The sequence below is a fragment of the Phoca vitulina genome, unplaced genomic scaffold (genome assembly GCF_004348235.1).
Source record: "Phoca vitulina isolate PV1807 unplaced genomic scaffold, GSC_HSeal_1.0 scaffold66, whole genome shotgun sequence".
Classification (NCBI taxonomy): Eukaryota; Metazoa; Chordata; class Mammalia; order Carnivora; family Phocidae; genus Phoca; species Phoca vitulina.
Window position 1 is genome coordinate 6004081 of NW_022589769.1, and position 21017 is coordinate 6025097.

Below are 21017 nucleotides of genomic sequence, written 5' to 3' on the forward strand. Positions count from 1 at the left end.
TTTTTTAATCTTTTTCTTTTTCTTTTTTTTTTTTTTTTTTTGCTTTTTCCTTTTTCTTTCTTTCCCTTTCTTTTTCCCCCAGCTTCAGGTCTTTTCTGATTTGTTTAGAGTATATTTTCGGGGGACGTTGTTACCCTGTTAGCATTTTGTTCTCTCATTAATCTGTTCTCCTCTGGACAAAATGACAAGATGGAAAAAATCACCTCAACAAAAAGAACAAGAGGTAGTACCGACTGCAAGGGACCTACTCAATACGGACATTAGTACAATGTCGGATTTAGAGTTCAGAATCATCACTTTAAAGATACTAGCTGGGCTTGAAAAAAGCATGGAAGTTATTAGAGAAATGCTTTCTGGAGAAATAAAAGAACTAAAATCTAACCAAGTCGAAATCAAAAAGGCTATTAATGAGATGCAATCAAAAATGGGGGTGCTAACTGCTAGGATAAATGAGGCAGAAGAGAGAATCAGTGATATACAAGACCAAATGATGGAAAATAAAGAAGCTGAGAAAAAGAGAGATAAACAACTACTGGATCATGAGGGCAGAATTCGAGAGCTAAGCGATACCATAAGACGAAACAACATTAGAATAATTGGGATCCCAGAAGAAGAAGAAAGAGAGAGGGGGGCAGAAGGTATATTGGAGCAAATTATAGCAGAGAACTTCCCTAATTTGGGGAAGGAAACAGGCATCAAAATCCAGGAGGCACAGAGAACCCCTCTCAAAATCAATAAAAATAGGTCAACACCCCAACATCTAATAGTAAAACTTACAAGTCTCAGAGACAAAGAGAAAACCCTGAAAGCAGCTTGGGAGAAGAGATATGTAACCTACAATGATAGAAACATTAGATTGGCAACAGACCTATCCACAGAGACCTGGCAGGCCAGAAAGGACTGGCAGGATATATTCAGAGCACTAAATGAGAAAAATATGCAGCCAAGAATACTATATCCAGCTAGGCTGTCACTGAAAATAGGACAGATAAAAAGCTTCCAGGACAAACAAAAACTAAAGGAATTTGCAAACACGAAACCAGCCCTACAAGAAATATTGAAAGGGGTCCTCTAAGCAAAGAGAGAGCCTAAAAGCAACATAGACCAGAAAGGAACACAGACAATATACAGTAACAGTCACCTTACAGGCAATACAATGGCACTAAATTCATATCTTTCAATAGTTACCCTGAATGTAAATGGGCTAAATGCCCCAATCAAAAGACACAGGCTATCAGATTGGATAAAAAAAACAAGACCCATCAATATGCTGTCTGGAAGAGACTCATTTTAGACCCAAAGACACCCCCAGATTGAAAGTGAGGGGGTGGAAAACCATTTACCATGCTAATGGACACCAAAAGAAAGCTGGTGTAGCAATCCTTAAATCAGACAAATTAGATTTTAAACCAAAGACTGTAATAAGAGATGAGGAAGGACACTATATCATACTTAAAGGGTCTATCCAACAAGAAGATCTAACAATTGTAACTATCTATGCCCCTAACATGGGAGCAGCCAATTATATAAGGCAATTAATAACAAAAGCAAAGAAACACATCGACAACAATACAATAATAGTGGGGGACTTTAACACCCCCTTCACTGAAACGGACAGATCATCTAAGCAAAAGATCAACAAGGAAATAAAGACTTTAAATGACACACTGGACCAAATGGACTTCACAGACATATTCAGAACATTCCATCCCAAAGCAATGGAATACACATTCTTCTCTAGTGCCCATGGAACATTCTCCAAAATCGATCACATCCTAGGTCATAAATCAGGTCTCAACTGGTACCAAAATATTGGGATCATTCCCTGCCTATTTTTAGACCACAATGCTTTGAAACTAGAACTCAATCACAAGAGGAAAGTTGGAAAGAACTCAAATACATGGAGGCTAAAGAGCATCCTACTGAAGAATGAATGGGTCAACCAGGAAATTAAAGAAGAATTAAAAAAATTCATGGAAACCAATGAAAATGAAAACACAACTGTTCAAAATCTTTGGGATGCAGCAAAAGCAGTCCTAAGAGGCAAGTATATAGCAATACAAGCCTTTCTCAAGAAACAAGAAAGGTCTCAAATACACAACCTAACCCTACACCTAAAGGAGCTGGAGAAAGAACAGCAAATAAAGCCTAAACCCAGCAGGAGAAGAAAAATAATAAAGATCAGAGCAGAAATCAATGAAATAGAAACCAAAAGAACAGTAGAACAGATCAATGAAACTAGGAGCTGGTTCTTTGAAAGAATTAACACGATTGATAAACCCCTGGCCAGACTTATCAAAAAGAAAAGAGAAATGACCCAAATCAACAAAATCATGAATGAAAGAGGAGAGATCACAACCAACACCAAAGAAATACAAACAATTATAAGAACATATTATGAGCAACTCTATGCCAGCAAATTAGATAACCTGGAAGAAATGGATGCATTCCTAGAGATGTATCAACTACCAAAACTGAACCAGGAAGAAATAGAAAACCTGAACAGACCTATAACCACTAAGGAAATTGAAGCAGTCATCAAAAATCTCCCAACGAACAAAAGCCCAGGGCCAGATGACTTCCCAGGGGAATTCTACCAAACATTTAAAGAAGAATTAATACCTATTCTTCTGAAACTGTTCCAAAAAAATAGAAATGGAAGGAAAACTTCCAAACTTGTTTTATGAGGCCACCATTACCTTGATCCCAAAACCAGACAAAGACCCCATCGAAAAGGAGAATTACAGACCAATATCCTTGATGAACATGGATGCAAAAATTCTCACCAAAATACTAGCCAATAGGATCCAACAGTACATTAAAAGGATTATTTACCAAGACCAAGTGGGATTTATCCCTGGGCTGCAAGGTTGGTTCAACATCCGCAAATCAATCAACGTGATACAATACATTAAGAAAAGAAAGAACAAGAATCATATGATCCTCTCAATAGATGCAGAAAAAGCATTTGACAAAGTACAGCATCCTTTCTTGATCAAAACTCTTCAGAGTATAGGCATAGAGGGTCCATACCTCAATATCATAAAAGCCATCTATGAAAAACCCACAGTGAATATCATTCTCAATGGGGAAAAACTGAGAGCTTTCCCCCTAAGGTCAGGAACACGGCAGGGATGTCCACTATCACCACTGCTATTCAACATAGTACTAGAAGTCCTAGCCACAGCAATCAGACAGCAAAAAGAAATAAAAGGCATCCGAATCGGCAAAGAAGAAGTCAAACTCTCACTCTTTGCAGATGATATGATACTTTATGTGGAAAACCCAAAAGACTCCACCCCAAAACTGCTAGAACTCATAGGGGAATTCAGTAAAGTGGCAGGATAGAAAATCAATGCACAGAAATCAGTGGCATTCCTATACACCAACAACAAGACAGAAGAAAGAGAAATTAAGGAGTCGATCCCATTTACAATTGCACCCAAAACCATAAGATACCTAGGAATAAATCTAACCAAAGAGGCAAAGGATCTGTACTCAGAAAACTATAAAATACTCATGAGAGAAATTGAGGAAGACACAAAGAAATGGAAAAACGTTCCATGCTCATGGTTTGGAAGAACAAATATTGTGAAGATGTCAATGCTACCTAGAGCAGTCTACACATGCAATGCAATCCCCATCAAAATACCAGCCACTTTTTTCAAAGAAATGGAACAAATAATCCTAAAATTTGTATGGAACCAGAAAAGACCCCAAGTAGCCAGAGGAATGTTGAAAAAGAAAAGAAAAGCTGACAGCATCACAATTCCGGACTTCCAGCTCTATTACAAAGCTGTCATCATCAAGACAGTATGGTACTGGCACAAAAACAGACACATAGATCAATGGAACAGAATAGAGAGCCCAGAAATGGACCCTCAACTCTATGGTCAACTAATCTTCAACAAAGCAGGAAAGAATGTCCAATGGAAAAAAGACAGTCTCTTCAACAAATGGTGTTGGGAAAATTGGACAGCCACATGCAGAAGAATGAAACTGGACCATTTCCTTACACCACACACAAAAATAGACTCCAAATGGTTGAAAGACCTCAGTGTGAGACAGGAATCCATCAAAATCCTAAAGGAGAACACAGGCAGCAACCTCTTCAACCTCAGCCGCAGCAACTTCTTCCTAGAAACATCGCCAAAAGCAAGGGAAGCAAGGGCAAAAATGAACTATTGGGACTTCATCAAGATAAAAAGCTTTTGCAGAGCAAAAGAAACAGTCAACAAAACCAAAAGGCAACTGACAGAATGGGAGAAAATATTTGCAAATGACATATCAGATAAAGGGCTAGTATCCAAAATCTATAAAGAACTTCTTAAACTCAACACCCAAAGAACAAATGATCCAATCAAGAAATGGGCAGAAGACATGAACAGACATTTTTCCAAAGAAGACATCCAAATGGCCAACAGACACATGAAAAAGTGCTCAACATCGCTCGGCATCAGGGAAATCCAAATCAAAACCTCAATGAGATACCACCTCACACCAGTCAGAATGGCTAAAATTAACAAGTCAGGAAACAACAGATGTTGGCGGGGATGCAGAGAAAGGGGAACCCTCCTACACTGTTGGTGGGAATGCAAGCTGGTGCAACCACTCTGGAAAACGGTATGGAGGTTCCTCAAAAAGTTGAAAAGAGCTACCATATGATCCAGCAATTGCACCACTGGGTATTTACCCCAAAGATACAAATGTAGGGATCCGAAGGGGTATGTGCACCCCAATGTTTATAGCAGCAATGTCCACAATAGCCAAACTGTGGAAAGAGCCAAGATGTCCACCGACAGATGAATGGATAAAGAAGATGTGGTATACATATACAATGGAATATTATGCAGCCATCGAAAGGAATGAGATCTTGCCATTTGCAACGACGTGGATGGAACTGGAGGGTGTTATGCTGAGCGAAATAAGTCAATCAGAGAAAGACACGTATCATATGACCTCACTGATATGAGGAATTCTTAATCTCAGGAAACAAACTGAGGGTTGTTGGAGTGGGGGGTGGGGTGGGAGGGATGGGGTGGCTGGGTGATAGACATTGGGGAGGGTATGTGCTATGGTGAACGCTGTGAATTGTGCAAGACTGTTGAATCACAGATCTGTACCTCTGAAACAAATAATGCAATATATGTTAAGAAAAAAAAAAAAAGAAGATAGCAGGAGGGGAAGAATGAAGGGGGGGGAAGCGGAGGGGGAGACGAACCATGAGAGATGATGGACTCTGAAAAACAAACTGAGGGTTCTAGAGGGGAGGGGGGTGGGAGGATGGGTTAGTCTGGTGATGGGTATTAAAGAGGCACGTTCTGCATGGAGCACTGGGTGTTATGCACAATGAATCATGGAACACTACATCAAAAACTAATGATGTAATGTATGGTGATTAACATAACAATAAAAAAATTAAAAAAATAAAATAAAATCTGACCATTTGTCACCATCTCCATGGCTAACCGGCCTTGAGTCCACTGTCCCCTTCTGTCCATTTGCAGCACAGTGGCCAAAGCAAGTGGGATGACATCCCTCCTCTGTCTAAAACCCCCGGCTAGCTTTTTATTTCACCCCCTGTAAAAATCTAAGTCTTTACAATGGCTGACAGGTTCTGTTCACATCCCCCAGGGCCTGTCCATGCTCACCTCTGTCTCTGTGCCTTGCTCTTTTTCCTCCAGCCATAGAGCATTCCCGAACGTTCTCACACAAGCTAAGCCTGTTCCATCCTTGTGGCATTTTGCCTTGCCCTTCCTGCTGCCTAGAACCTCTTTCACTACTTGTGCACACTACATATGCTCTCCCTCGCTTCTTATAAGTCTTATTTATTCCACAAATACATACTGAACAACGATGTTGTGCCGATCACTGTCCTAGACACAGATGGTTGGGCTTAGCATTTCTCTGCTCATTACTTAGGTGGAGCATCTCTTCACCAGTTTCTGATTCAAAGTCTATGCCAGGTATATTTGACTGGCAGGGTCATTTGATGGGTCACTGCCAGCGAGACTAGGAAAGTAGGTGCCCACCATTTTCCAGCTTCTATGCTTGGAAGCAGACTATCTCTCATCGTTTGGAAGATTCCTCCAAACATAAAGACCTCAGATTCTGAGCAGCCAAAAAGTATGGCAAATATTGACTACACTTACAAAATGTGGTCAGTTAGAAAGCATAGCACGTCTAACTAAGCTGGAGAGGGTTTTAGACACAGAACATTTAGGAAGTTTGATGCCCCCATTTTACAGATGAGGGAGTGGAGGTCCTGAAAAGTGAAAGGAATTGCCTAGGGTGACATAAGAAGTAAGTGACAAAAGCAAGACTTCTCCTCTTGGTTCTAGACTCCCCTTGATGAGGAAGGGGGTTCATAATCTCTCTAGCAGCAAGGGTCCCTTTGACAATTTGGTGAAGACTCTAGACTCTTTCTCAGGGTAATAATTTTTAAATGAAGAAAAGAGGATACATTGGAGATACAAAGGAGAGTAATCATATTGAAATGTATTATGGAAATATTAAAACAAACTGGTGATAGAGCAATATGTATGCAGAACACATTACTCTTTATTAGCACATTAAGAAAAACAAAAAAACCTAGCGGTGGGTCTAACAACTAGTGTAATTTCAAAAGAAGTGATGAGCCTAAAGGATATTTGTAGATTCTGTAACAATTAAAATGAGATATGGAAATAGCTATGATTTCCAACGGTGACAAAGTCACAGGAATTGTGATTTCTCCTGTGGTTTGTTGCCTACATTTGTAATCAAAGAACTGCTGAAAATCAGATGTCAGTGAAAAAAAAAAAATGTTCGATCCAAGTTGAGTAATCCTTTACATTCTGTCTAGAGGACCACAGGGACTGGGGTTGTCATACATGGCTAAGAACTCCTGAAGGGTATGATGAATATATTCCAACCTGCCTAGCCCTTTGGTTACAGAATGGAAAAGCAGGAGGTGCTACGAAGTGACAAGTGAAATAGGTTGAAATTGATCACGAATGGGGAGTTTCCAAACAAGACCTTTCTTATAGGTATTGTGGGTGTGTGGGTGTGTGTGTTCATGCACACATACATGAGTGTGTGTTTACCCATTATAGGACAGTCCTATACTCACAGACATGGAAAGATGGCATGATAAATTGTTAAATGGGAAAAGCACGTTATAGAATAACCTAACAGCATAGCAAACATTTACTGAGCACCTGATACAGGTACTTAGTAAGGTAAGCACTTTACCATCTATCATCTCATTGAATCTGCTCACCAACACTTTAACATAGCTATTTTTATCACTTCATTTTAGAGTTGAGTGAAACAAAACCTGGAGAGAGGAAGAAACTTGCCCAGTGTCACAGAGCTGCTAAGTGATGGAGCTGGTGTTCAGATCCAGAGCCTGGGCTCCTATCTGCTCTGAGGATCCAATGTTGCAGGTATGCACATGCATAGAGAAAGCTGGGGACTTATATGTGCCAAACCCCTACCTGCCTTTACCTCTGATGACAGTGACTGGGGACAGGACAGAGACGAAAGAGACTTTCTCCTTCTTTTCAAAAATCCAAAGAGGCTGAAGTCATTTAAAAATGAATGAGCAGAGCTCCACATATCGACCTGGTGAATCTCACAAGAAGTGTGGAGCAAAAAAAACAATATGCCCAGTATGCTAAGGTGTGAAAATATGGAAAACCAAACAATGTATCACTAGGTAGCAAAAATATAACAAAATGCATGGAGTTAATAAACACCAAGCTTGGGGGGGGAGAGATGGATCAGGAAAAGCAACACATGGGGCTTCAATCACATTGATCATGTTTCATTCCTTAGCCGTGTGGTGGGCACCAGCTGTCCCTATATTATTATAGACAGCACTATCTTTGAACTATTTCATAATAATTTTCATCAAAAGAGGAATGACTAACAAGAAATGGCTCCACGTGATCCTTCACCTTTAACTTTGACATTGTTCAAATTTTCACAACGTTGTTTTTGAAATTTGAAAAAGAAGAAGATGGGAGAGGGAGAGGGCGAGACAGTGGGTGCGTTTGGGAAGGAGGGAGGGAGTAGTTCTAGGAAAGGGGCACAAGGGGGCTTCTGGGTACCAGAAGTGTTCTATTTCACTCACCTGGGTAATGGTTCCCCTGGTGTTTGCTGGGTGGTATTTCACGAAGCTGAACATGTATGTTTATATTCACTTTGCTGCATATGCATTATACATCACAATACAAATGTATTAAAATCTCTATGAATAAACAAAAAGCAAGAGGGACATCTAAGTCATGGTAACAAAGAATTCCACCCTCTTGCTTTGCGGCTGGTACCCTGCCATCCCTGCTCCTGTGGGTCACTCAGCATGTAACCCCTCCGTAGCCTGCAGGCACCTGAAGAAACCAGAGGTGCTAGGGTTCAAGGCCTTTGAAAGCAGACTCCTGAGCACACCCCAGCCCCCAGCCCCCTCGGTGAAGCGGCTTTTGTCAAATAGCTGTCTGCCTCACAGGAGCCCAGAAAAACACTGCCATATGGCAAGGCTCTTAAGTGGGGGAGCCTACAGCACTGGGATAGAAAATGAGATTCCAAGTGCCACTTAAGATCGGATTCGTGTTTGATGTGGGGGTCTTTTTTGGGTTTTTTGGAAAACACGGGAAGGTTTGCTTCCTGTTTCCTTCAGTGACACATGGGCCAGCCTCCCCCCGGGAATGACCAGAACTCCTGAAGATGGCAGGTGGATGCTCTGCTCTCACAAGTGGAAAAAGAAAGCGATCGTTCAAGTGGAGAGGGGGAACCGAGAGATCTGTGTGAGTTTCCTGGGATGCTGTAGGCACCTGTCACAAATTTAGTGGCCTCGATGACACAAATTTATGATCTTCCGGGCTGGGAGGTCAGAAGTCCGGAATGTGCCTCAGTGGGCTAAAAACAAGGTGTCAGCAAGGTTCTCTTCTGTTCCGGGGGCTCTGGAGGAAAATCCATTTTCTTGCCTTTGCCAGCTTTGAGAGGCTTCCGGCCTTCCTTGGCTCATGTCACTCATCCATCTTCAAAGCCAGGAATGGCCGGTCAGGTGTTTTTCATTATGCTATCTCTCTTACCGAATTTCTGCCTCCCTCTTCCACACTTAAGGGTCCTTATGGTTATATCAGGTTCACTTGCATGATCCAGGATTATCCATCTCTCTGTTTTAAGGTCAGTTGATTAGCCCCCTTAATTGCCACCTGCCACATGACACAACCTCATCGCAGGTTCTGGTGACGGGGACGTGGACATCTTTGGAGGCCATTATAGTGCCATCCGCCCTCACCACTGATTCATTTCTCTGTTGTCTGCCGCCCCATTGTTCTCTGGGAGGGCAGGAAGCTTTGTCCCTCTCACGGCTGCTTCCCCAGCCTCTAGAGCAGTGTGGGGCTCAAAGCACCTGATGCTGTTGAACTACATCTTCTGCATATTCACTGCAGGGTCCGAGAACAATTAAGTGCAAGAAATCCCTTTCATATAATGTCAACGTGCTTGTATTCCCATGCATGTGTACTTAGCATCACTAGAAGCCAGAGGAACAAAGATAAACAGGAGGGGAGACAGAAAGCTCATGCGGGAAACTACAGATGACCTCCCACGATCAACTGCTGAATTCGTTTAGTGCTTCTGGTAGCATTGGCCAGGGACAGACACAGTGCCACACAGAACAAAGGGGATTTAAATGACTCTGAAGAAGTATGGGGTGCAGATAGTAAATAATTAGATAAGTTTAGACCATAGGTCCCATAGGGTCTCTTTCCCAGCGTTTTCCTTTAGGTCCCTAAGATGCTAGTCATTTTATGCGGATGCAAAAGAGGCATTAAAACACAGATTCACAAAATAGGAAACTCATCTCCCATTCAATTCTCCGCAGTCCTTCTGATTATGTAAAAATGACGTCTCAGGTTGGTGTTGCTCTGTGTATAACCCCTGCTGAACACCTGCTAATCTCCTTTTTCACATAGAGAGAGCAGGCCTCTGGCGAGAACCTTGGGCAGGCTTCATCCTGATGTGACCAAATAGCGCAGGCAGCTCCAAATGACTAGTTTGGGGAGCCCTGGGGCCAGCTCCCTCTTCTTTTTCTCGTTTTACTGAGATACAGCTGACCTGTAGCCCTGTGGAAGTGCGAGGTGGACATCACCGTGACTTGACTTACATAGACTGTGAAGTGATGACCACAAGAAGTGTAGTTAGCAACCACTGGCTCACATAGATACAAAAAAAAAAGAAGAAGAAGAAGAAGAAATTTTTCCCTGTGATCACTGCAACATTGTTCAGAGTAGCCATGACATCAAAATACCCTAAGTGGGGGCGCCTGGGTGGCTCAGTCATTAAGCATCTGCCTTCGGCTCAGGTCCTGATCCCGGCGTCCTGAGATTGAGCCCCGCATCGGGCTCCTTACTCAGAGGGGGTCTGCTTCTCCCTCTCCTTCTGCCACTCTGCCTATTTGTGCTCTCTCTCTCTCTCTCAAATAAATAAATAAAATCTTAAAAAAAAAAAACCCAACAACCTAAGTGTCCGTCAACAGATGAAAGGATACAGAAGCTGTGGTATACACTCACAATGGGATACTATTCAGCCATTAAAAAGAAGTGAACCCTGACATTTGTGACAACAGGGCTGAACCTTGGGGACGTTATGCCGAGTGAAATGCGAGTGAAATGCAAGTGAAATGCATCACGCAGAGAGAGGCAAATATGGCATGATGTCACTTATCCATAGAATCTAAAAGCAAACCCAACCAAAACCAGAAATAAAAACCAACCCCCTCTCTTCAACAGTTGAGGAAAGGGAGGCCCAGAGCTAGTGTCCTGAGCCCCAACTCCTGAATCTTTATCCAGTGTCTGTCCCTTGTGTGTGAAGGGAAGACCCAACAGGAGAGAACACAGACCATCTATCACTAAATGGATGAGAGAAGAGAAAGCAAAGAGTGGGGAGGGCAGGAGGGCAGGCCTCTCCTTCTCTGGCCAGGCTGCTTGACACCAGGCCCTGGGGAGAAGACACGAAGGTGAGGGGAGCAGAAGGAAAAATGAAGCAGTCAGAATCCCCATTGTCAGGGAGGCCTGCTCCATCCTGGCCACAGCCCCTGGCAGCCGGATCACACTGGGGGTGCAGAGGGAGGTAGGAGTAGGAACAGTGCCAAGAAGCAGCTGGGGGCGGGCCAGGAACTGGGGCTCAGGACTCGTTGGGACCTACAAGGGTGCACCTGCGGAGGGGGCCCTGGCGGAACCTTGTGAGCCAGTCAGACCCCTCAAAATCTCTGTCCTGTCTTCCCCACCCACCCCCACACCTCAAGGGAGTCAGCCCCGGCCCTTCCTCCAGCCAGGCCAGCCTCCTGGCAGACACACAGATGGCCCCTAACTACAGCCAAATTTACCTTTCCAGGAAAATGCTTCCACCTTCTGAAAAGGACCCAGAAAACACGACACGGCAAAGGATTTCAAACTTCTTTCAACTGGACGATTCTTCCTGTCAGTGAACCCACACACAGTTAGCCTAAGAGATATTTGACCGGAACACAGTGAGTACACAAAAATGTATTTTTTTTAAATCAATGTATATATAAACAAATAAAATATGCTCTGATTAAAGTTGGTGGGATATTGGGGTGGTTACAGGGGCAGTAGGTTCTGGAAGTCCAGCTCCTTGCCCCAACTCTGTCATTTCTTGTAAGCAGCTAACCACAGATTGAAAAGCACTGGGTCAAACCACCCACACCGTCCCCTTCCCTGGGTTGTTGGAAGAGGCTCGGGTTCAGGTTTTCCTTGGGTCTAAAGTCTGCCCTACTTGAAGAATCTATGGCAAGAGACAAGTGGAGTCTAACATCAAAGTTCTCCTTATCCAAAAAATCTTGACTAGATATCAAAATTTTCAAAACTAAGGCTTGGATTCTCCCAGCTGTTTTGGCCAGTTGAACTTTGCTACCCATCCCTACACGGTCAGTGTATCATTGTGTCTCTGTAACAAATGAGCCCATCACTTAGTGGTTTAAAACATCGATCATTTATTCCGGTCACCTTTATTCCGTTCTATGATGGATCGGCTTGTTGGACTGGGCTCAGCTGGGACGTTCTGGCCGCTGGTGGCATAGTGGATCTCGAGGGGGGGTCTTGCGTGGGTCCGTGTTCAGTGGATGCTCAACTGGGGCTGCTTGGGTTGACTTTTGGCTCACGTGGCTGGTGGTTGGTGCGACAATAGGGATCTCTGATTATTCGTCTCTCATCATCCGTTATGCCGGCCTGGGCTTGTTCACACGTGGTAGAGGGTTTCAAAAATATCAAGAGGAAGCTGCAAGGAGGCCTACTACGGAGACACAGAGGCACTTGTCAGAAGTGGTGGGAAGAAGAATAGTTTATTTTGGAAGCTCTAGTTGCCTGGTGGGTGAATGATTCACCTATTATCCCTGGACTTGTATCCACAAGGCCCAGGAGATTGTGGAACTGGGTATGCAAGGGGCCCTCCCCTCCCAACACTCCCTGTAATGAAATGCATCACAGCTCTCTGTCTCATCTGCTTCCTGCCTCCCTCGTGGTGCCCACCCCCCCCCCCCCCCCGCCCCGGAGAAGAAGAAGCAATCCCATTCTCTCATCGAAGGCCAGGCCAGGCTCCCAAGTCCCCAGTCTCCTTTCTAGCACCCCTGCCCACAACACAACCCCCTCAGCCAACCCCACATTCTGGCTTTTCTAGCAGCTTCCCTCAGCCCCACCTTCTACATATCAGCCCAACACACACAGACTACTGGAAATGCAAAGAAAACCTGCCACAATGGGAGGGAATTCGTGATGCAGATAATCACGCAGGGTAAGTGGGGGGCAGTGATGCCCAAAGAATCCAATTCCTCAGCTATACCGCTCCTTCCCTGAACCACTGGGGCAAGTTACCCAACCTCCTTGAACTTCGGTCTCCATCTGTGACATAGCACTGCTTTACTGAACTGTATCGATGGTCTAAACACGCGCAGAGTGCTTGTCACGTGCAAGGTATGGTTCTAAGACCTTCGCACATGTGCTAACCCATTTAATCATTATCGCAACTCCATAAAGTAGCTACTATTTTTATTCTTACTTTATAAAGGAAGAAATTGAGGACCCTAGAAGTTCAGTGCCTTGGCCGTGGCCACACAGCTTCTAAGTGTCAAAGCCGGGATTCAAACCCAGACAGTGTGTCCCCCACATATGAGTTCTAGCCACTACATGTAATCCTTCCAGGCACTGTGTGTTTGTGTGTGGCTGAGTTTTTTTTTTTTTTTCCAATCAGGAAACACATGCATCACTCCAATAGTTTCTAATTTAAAAAAAATAAGAATTTAAGTAATACATGCAAATAGGTTTTTCAAAGATTTTATTTACTTATTTGAGAGAGAGACAGCATGAGCAAGGGAGAGGGTAGAGGGAAAGGGAGAGGGAGAGGGAGAAGCAGGTTCTCCACTGAGCAGGGAGCCTGATGCAGGGCTTGATCTCAGGACCCTGAGATCATGACCTGAGCCAAAGGCAGACGTTTAACTGACTGAGCCACCCAGGCGCCCACAAATAGTTTTTCTTTAAATCAAATGGAATGAAAAGAGTTCAAATGAAAGGTAATTCTTTTGTTTCTGATTTCCTACCCACACCCAGTCCTTCTCCATAAAGGCAACAAAGGGTATTTGATTCCTATAAATCTTGCCAAAAATATGCTTTTTTTAAAGCAAACAAAACAGGTATAAATGTGGGTTTAGAAAGGTAGACGTGTAGGTGTACAAAGAGACATAGATACGGAGACAGACATGCAGACTGGTTTTTATACTAATGGAAGCATACTCTATACAGAGGTCTTCTAATATATTCTAAAGATCGTTTTATTTCAGTATGCATGGATCTGTTTCAACCTTTTTATAGCTGTGCGGCTGACCCTTGAACAACACAGGTTTGAACTGAGTGGGTCCGCTAATATAGAGATTTTTTTTTTCAGTAAATGTAGTACAGTCCTATAAATGTATTTTCTCTTCCTTATGATTTTCCTATTAACATTTTCTTTCCTTTACTGTAACAATGCAGTACATAATATACATACCATGCAAAATATGTGTTGACTGTTTATGCTATTGGTAAGGCTTCTGGTCCACAGTAGGCTGTGAGTAGTTAAGTTTTGGGGGAGTCCAAAGTTATTTGTGGATTTTTTTTAACTAATTTATTTATTTTGAGTGAGAGAGAGAGAGAGAGAGCCGGAGAAGGGGCAGAGGAAGAGGGAGAATCTCAAGCAGACTTTAAGAAGAGAGGGTGGAGCCCGACGCAGGACTCAATCCCAGGATACTGAGATTAAGACCGGAGCCAAAATGAGGGGTCGGCCACTCAATCGATTGAGCAACCCAGGTGCCCTATTTGCAGATTTTTGACTACACGAGGGTTTAGGCGTCCCTAAGCCCGAGGGGTTGTTCAAGAGTCAACTGTATTATGATGATGTGTATTATTATTCCATTATTTGAATGAATCATAATTTTTCACCACCTTTCTGATAGGCACACAGGTTATATGTAGTATTTTCCCATTATGGTGTCATATCATTATACCTGCATACGGGTCTTTGTGCAAAGATATTTTTACAGTTCAAATTTAGAGTGTAGGATGGTTTGTTATTGTCCCACACATTAATATATTCAACAGGAATTTAGTTGAGCAAAAACACCCTCCTATGAGACAGTTCTTATATGTCTCACTTCCTGGCAGTGGTCTTGGTCCAAACGGCACAGCATGTTGGTGGTACATTCCAGAAGTTTGGTGAGTGCAGATGCTACCCAAGGAAACATCTCTCTCAGTGGTGGATGAAAACAAAGTAACCTCCCCCATTCTTCTCCCCACTACCGCCAAAGGAGCCGGAGTTGATTGCCATAGTCCCAACATGCCTATTGCTATTTATGACAAACAAAACAATTTTCCTTGTACTTGCTGGGAGCTTGGAGATTCTAATTTTTTGAGGTCATATACCTGTTAGAAAACCTTATAAGAGCTAAAGACTGTCATTGCTCTCCAGCCTCTCCAAAATAGTGAACAAAAAGAACTGATTTGGGGTCTCAGGCTCACACACATTACCCCTCAGATATACAGAAAAAATGCAGATTATTTTTTTACTGATCTGGTCTTTCTCATGACTTTCCCACCTACTCAGTAGCAGGAAAACACACACAGAGACACCTACACACAAATAAATTTGGTCAAGCTGCATGCAACAATTTATACATTCCTTTAGGTAATGGTGCAACCTATCAGATTACTCACCTTCCTCCCAGAAGACCCCTCTGAGTCTCTGCTGGGGCAGTCTGCCTCCTGATTCACTTAGAAGTTATTTCAATCCTGGCCATGACGGTAGGGTCATATAGCACTGGTCCTGCATCATGGGTAACCCTGTCGGATGCGGGCCACCAGAAATTTCCAACAGAAGTATGATCTCACTTACATATGGAGTCCAAAAAAATAAAAATTTAAAAAAAGGACTCATTCTCTCACTTTCTTCACGTCCTTCCCTGGCGGCCTTTTCTTTATTGAGGTAAACTTCACATAACATAAAATTACCTATTTTCTATGTACAGCTCGTTTCACTGAGTGCATTCACAATGTTGTATAGCCATCATGATTCCATGTAGCTGCAAACCATTTTCATCACCCCAAAAAGAGACTCCATAATCATTAAGCAGTCAGTCCTCATTCCCAGCTGAGGACCTTTTTTAAACCCCAAAACAAGTGAAGAAACCGCAGGATCCCTACTCCTTCCCTGCTTTTTCTCCACATGACTTACCATCATCCTGCTCGCTATAGCGTTCACTTATTTATCTTGTTTATTATCTGCTACTGCCCCCCCATTCCCTCTAAAATGTAAATACCATGAGAGATGAAAAAAAATCATTTAACAATTTTATTCACTGCTGTATCCCCAGTGCCTAAAATCGTACCAAGCACATACACATGAGATATGCTCAAAATATATGTGTTGGATTAACAACGTGTAGGGAATTCATGCGGGTGCCTAAGGATCACAGCTTCTCTTTCCATTTACTTATAAAACTATGTTTCCAAATCCAATGGGAAATTTGATGGGAAACTTACATAAGTTCTGAGACCATGCTTTTTTTTTTTAAATTAAAAAATAAAGACCAGAGAATCCACCTCAGGGAGCATGGCAGAAGGTTTTTCTCCTTAATTAAGAAACCAAACCTCTTTCAATCCATAGGCAAGTTTATAAACAACATAAAATTCTATTGACTCTCATTCCCAGAAGACTTCTTTACTCCCCTCAACACTGATTTTGCTGCTTCAGTCGTGCCGCTCTGTTTTGGTTTCCCTTGTACACCTGTGATCCTACAGTACTCCCCCACCCATCACCTGGGGGAGTCCTGTAGATGTGAGAGCTGAGGCCCGGAGATAAGAAGCAGCATGGCCCCAAACCAAACAACCAGCAGCTACAAAAACCAGGACTTGATTCCCCACAAGAGAATGAGCACCTTGAGAGCAAGCAAGCAACACATCTGGCTCATCATCCCCCATCCATGACACAGATGATGGCCTAGCATGTAGAAGGTGCTCAACAAATGCTCGCTAACTGAATAAATGCCTCTGCAGTCTATTTCTAGATCATTAACTACATCAGTTGAGGCTCAGGGTCTTGGATCCTCCCTGGGATGAAGCCGGCAGAATGATTTAATGGATTTGTTACCTCACCTGCTGGAAGCGAGCAGAGCTCAGACCTATCTGTGCTTATACATGTCTGGGACTGTTTCTGGGGGAGAACAAGGCGCTGGTTTTCAAGAGAAGTCCAGCAGAGGCTGAAGGTCTTTCCAAAATTAAACAGCAGCCCAAACAGCACTCACTGATTGTGAAGATCACCATTCGTCCCCAAGTCCCTCACTGGAACTTGGGTGTCCCCAGACTGACCTGGTCTAGAGTGTTGTGTTGTTAGGTTGGCAATTATTAAGACAGGAAAGTGTGGAAAGATAAGAAGTTAATGGGGACTTGAGCCAGGAAGTCATTTCAGATTTGCACCTGCTGTTTCCTCTGTCCTCAGCTCCCAAACATTTCCCTGGCCTGTCCTTCTCATCATCCTCAGCTCAAGTGGCATCCCTCGTAAATCTCGTTCCAGATTGCCCTGTTAATGTTGCCCTCCTCTGCCTGCCTCCTATCACTCTCATATTATCCTGCTTAATTTTCTTCATAATGCTCATTTTTGTCTAAAATTATCTATTCCTTTTCTTGCTTGTTGACCTGTTTATTGTTACTGTCTTTCTAACTGGGATATAAGTTCTCAACTGCTTCCCCAGTGCCCAGAACACCAGCAAGCACATTAAAGACACACCATCAATACTTACGGAAGGAATAGTTGACCAGATGTCTTCCAGAGCTGGGATAGCTGGCTGGCAAACGCCTCTAGTTAGTGAAAGGTCTTTGTGCCAGCCCAGGATCTTGTAGAATGACCCTCCTCTGTGCTGAGCACATTCACAGTAACTCCATAATGGAAGTTCTATCATCACCCTCATTTCTCAGGTGAGGGAACTAGGAATCAGAAAATAACATGCCCAAGAGAGCTCAGCTTATATAGGCAGACCTGGGACTCAAACGTAAGTCTGTCTGAGGCCAAAGAGGATGCTCATAAGTACACTGCTGCTCCCACAGTCCTGCTGAGCAAAGGAACACCAGGAGCAAGAAGAAGAATAGCTAACAATTATATATGCTTACCTTGTACCAGGCACAGTTCCAAGTGCTTTAAAAGGGGCAGATGCAACAGGGGGAAATGTGGTCATTGTCAACAAAAAGAGCCCATCCCAGTTCACAATATATAGATGCTCTACCTCCTAGCAGCGTTGTTGGGTGGAATAAATCAGGGTTTGAACAGAGAGGACACAGCACATGATGGGCACTTCACCCCTCCCCCCTTTCTTCCCCTCTGTTCATTCCCCCCCAGTGTGGAAGGGAGGCTCCCAGATTGAGTATCCAGCTGCTCAAAGGGGACATGGTACAGTATATTTGGTAAATGACCATCATAGGCCTTTGAGGAGAACAGAGGAGGTGTTCAGGGTAGGGGGTGGAATTCTGTGTAGTCATCGTCAAGAATAGCAAGAGCCCAGATGGACGCATATCAAATGTGCCTCGTGCACATGATTCGGCCACCTCTCTTCCCATCATGCCAAATATCCATAGTTTAAGAGTTTTGAAACATAAAGGTTTGCTACTGGTTGCCCTTTCCCAAATTTGAGAAGAGGTGGTCATCACTTGCCTGGCAGTCCTAGAGGTCTTCTGAGCATTAGATGCTTCTCAGCATCCCTTGGAATTGTTTTAGATGAGCGTGTGCTTGCTGGCTTCTGAAAATGAGCAACGCAGGGGGGCCTGGCTGCCTCAGTCGGTAGAGCATACAACTCTTGATCTTGGGGTTGTAAGTACGAGGGCTGATTCTGTGTGTGCAGAGACAGGGCAGTGGTGCAAAGAGATGGGGTGAGCAGGGCAATGGCTGTGTATAGTAACAGAGGCTATGCAATCGTGTCAGACAAGGGCAGGTCAAACACCCCCAAAGATGATACGTGCAGGGACATCTTGTGTGTGTGTGTGTGTGTGTGTGTGTGTGTGTACTGGGGGAGGGCGACTGGAAGATTATTGCTCTCCATGTTGTGAAATAAACAAGTCCTGATGGCTCTCTCTCACCCCAATTTATTAATTCCTATGCCTCAACTATTCATCACAGCCCTTCTTGGCCCATTTTAAAGTAACACATTCTCAGAATGTTCTGGCCTTTGCAAATGCATTTCAGGCACTCCCAAGCATCCAGAACCAGAGAAGAAATGCCCCGTTTGGGTTCCATGAGTTACCCCACACACAAGCAACACAGCACTCAATGCCAAAACTCTACTGAGCTTCTTAATTAAATCTTCCTTTGGGATCCAGAAAGCACTTCAGGATTTTTCAGGTCCTGGGCAGAAATCTGCTTTTGGATGTCACAGGATAGAGGTGATTGGGCTGACTTCAGGGTGATCTTCTGATCCCCTGGAACAGAAGACTTGCCCCTTTTGGTACATCCCAAAGGAAGTTGGTTTCATCTGTCACCTTCCATAAAACAGAGCAAATGCATATCATAATATGTTAAAATTTCAGTTGTTGACCCTGTGTTTTAGAAAGGCATTCATCAGAAATGACTAAAAAGAATCACAGATCTGTACCTCTGAAGCAAATAATACATTATATGTTAAAAAAAAAAAAAAAAAAGAAGAAGAAGAAGAAGAAGAAGAAGATAGCAGGAGGGAAAGAATGAAGGGGAGGGAAATCGGAGGGGGAGATGAACCATGAGAGACTATGGACTCTGAAAAACAAACTGAGGGTTCTAGAGGGGAGGGGGGTGGGAGGATGGGTTAGCCTGGTGATGGATATTGAAGAGGGCATGTTCTGCATGGAGCACTGGGTGTTATATGCAAACAATGAATCATGGAACACTACATCAAAGACTAATGATGTAATGTATGGTGATTAACATAACATAATAAAAAAAAGAAATTACTAAAAAGAAATAAAGACACCAAATTATTAACTGAGGTTATTTTTCAGTCATGATTTTTATTTTCTTTATGTACTATTCAGTATTTTCCAAAATGTCTACAAGAAGCAGGTATTGACTGTTAAAAGCTTTTTGTAAAGATTGGTTTTGTGTCTCCAATTCCATTTATTGGACCTACTTTAGATTTACTTTCTCAACAAATATTTATGAAGCACCTACTCTGTGCCGTCTCTGTGCCATCTCTGGACCAGCAAACACTATGGTCCTCAAAACACAGCTTCCTTTTATAAATAAAGTTTTATTGAAACACAGCCACGCCTCTTTGTTTACCTATTGCCTATGGCTGTTTTCTCGCTACAAGAGCAGAGTTAAATAGTTGCAAGGAAGACCACATGGCCCACAAAGTCTAAAATATTTGCTACCTGGCCCTTTCCAGAGAAAGTTTGCTGACTCCTGTGCTATATAAGAGACTTGAAGTTAGGTAATCAAAATCAACAGTGAACAAAAACAAAAAAGATACATCCCCAGGGTCATGGAATTTATCAGGTTTTTTGCCCCTACTTCAGGGGTGTCCATATTCCTAAAAACAGTTGCCCTAAGGTTACAGGAAATGTAACCAGAATTGTGGTATTCACAATTTTATTCTCTATGGCTAGAGAAGATTCTTGATGGTTCAGGGATGGAGAGACCCCTGGTTTTGTCTTCTCTGTTAACAAGGGAAGCACAATATTAATCTGTTTCCCCCTCCCCAACACAGTGCCTGGCTTATACACTCTAGCTATTATTATCAGCATCACCCAAGGACCCCCAATGTATTTGCCATCCCCTGTCTGGGACCCAAACTTCATCCAATGTTTAAGGGGCCAGTATGTATGACAAGCCAGCAGAACTCTCAGGTCTGAAGATTTTAACACACTTCTCTTTACTAAAAACCCTTCTTTGAGGGCCATGAAGCTGGGAGTTTCAGAAACATGATAAGTGGAAGGCACACAATTCCTTCCTAAAGTCAAGCACCACCTGAGTCTGGGAAGTAGAGGTGAATAATAAAGAGATAAGTTTCCAAACCCTGTTCAGTAAACAAGGTCCCAACCCAGACAACAACCACCCTTTGCCTTCTGCTGGACTACATCTCCTTGGAAACATAATAGGCTTAAGAAGAGCTCAAGAGATTCTTAGAAGATCTGCTGTTCCCTCCACAACAGGAATGGGCTTAAGTATTCTATTAAAGAAGCACGCACTGGGTTGGCCTCAGCATTAACCTGCTAGGCATGCAGAAGCCCATCAGGAACAGGTGGGGAGAGAAGCAGGGCTCTGAGCCACCTCTGCAAAGGGAACTCTGCAGGTAAACGCTCTAATTAGGAGCTTGGAGTCTGTTCAGCATTCAGTAGGATCCTTCCAAGTCTGTCTCCTTTATTCAATTAAGGAAATGATAGGAACCTTCAATTTTCCTTATGATTTAAAATAATGATAAATGATCAGGTAGAGTTTGGGGATCTTTTTTTAAGGCACATTTCTAA

The 21017-nt window shown here is 43.1% G+C and overlaps 1 long non-coding RNA gene across 1 annotated transcript in view; it reads right to left on the reverse strand.

The window, feature by feature from the left end:
* Positions 1-21017, reverse strand: part of LOC116624354 — a 226080-nt gene that overhangs the window by 190045 nt on the left and 15018 nt on the right. Inside the window, exons 2-3 of the long non-coding RNA XR_004297880.1 lie at positions 12015-12300; positions 11375-11466 (exon numbers count right to left, since the gene is read on the reverse strand). This is a non-coding gene — a long non-coding RNA (uncharacterized LOC116624354). The remainder of the gene's footprint in view (positions 1-11374; positions 11467-12014; positions 12301-21017) is intronic.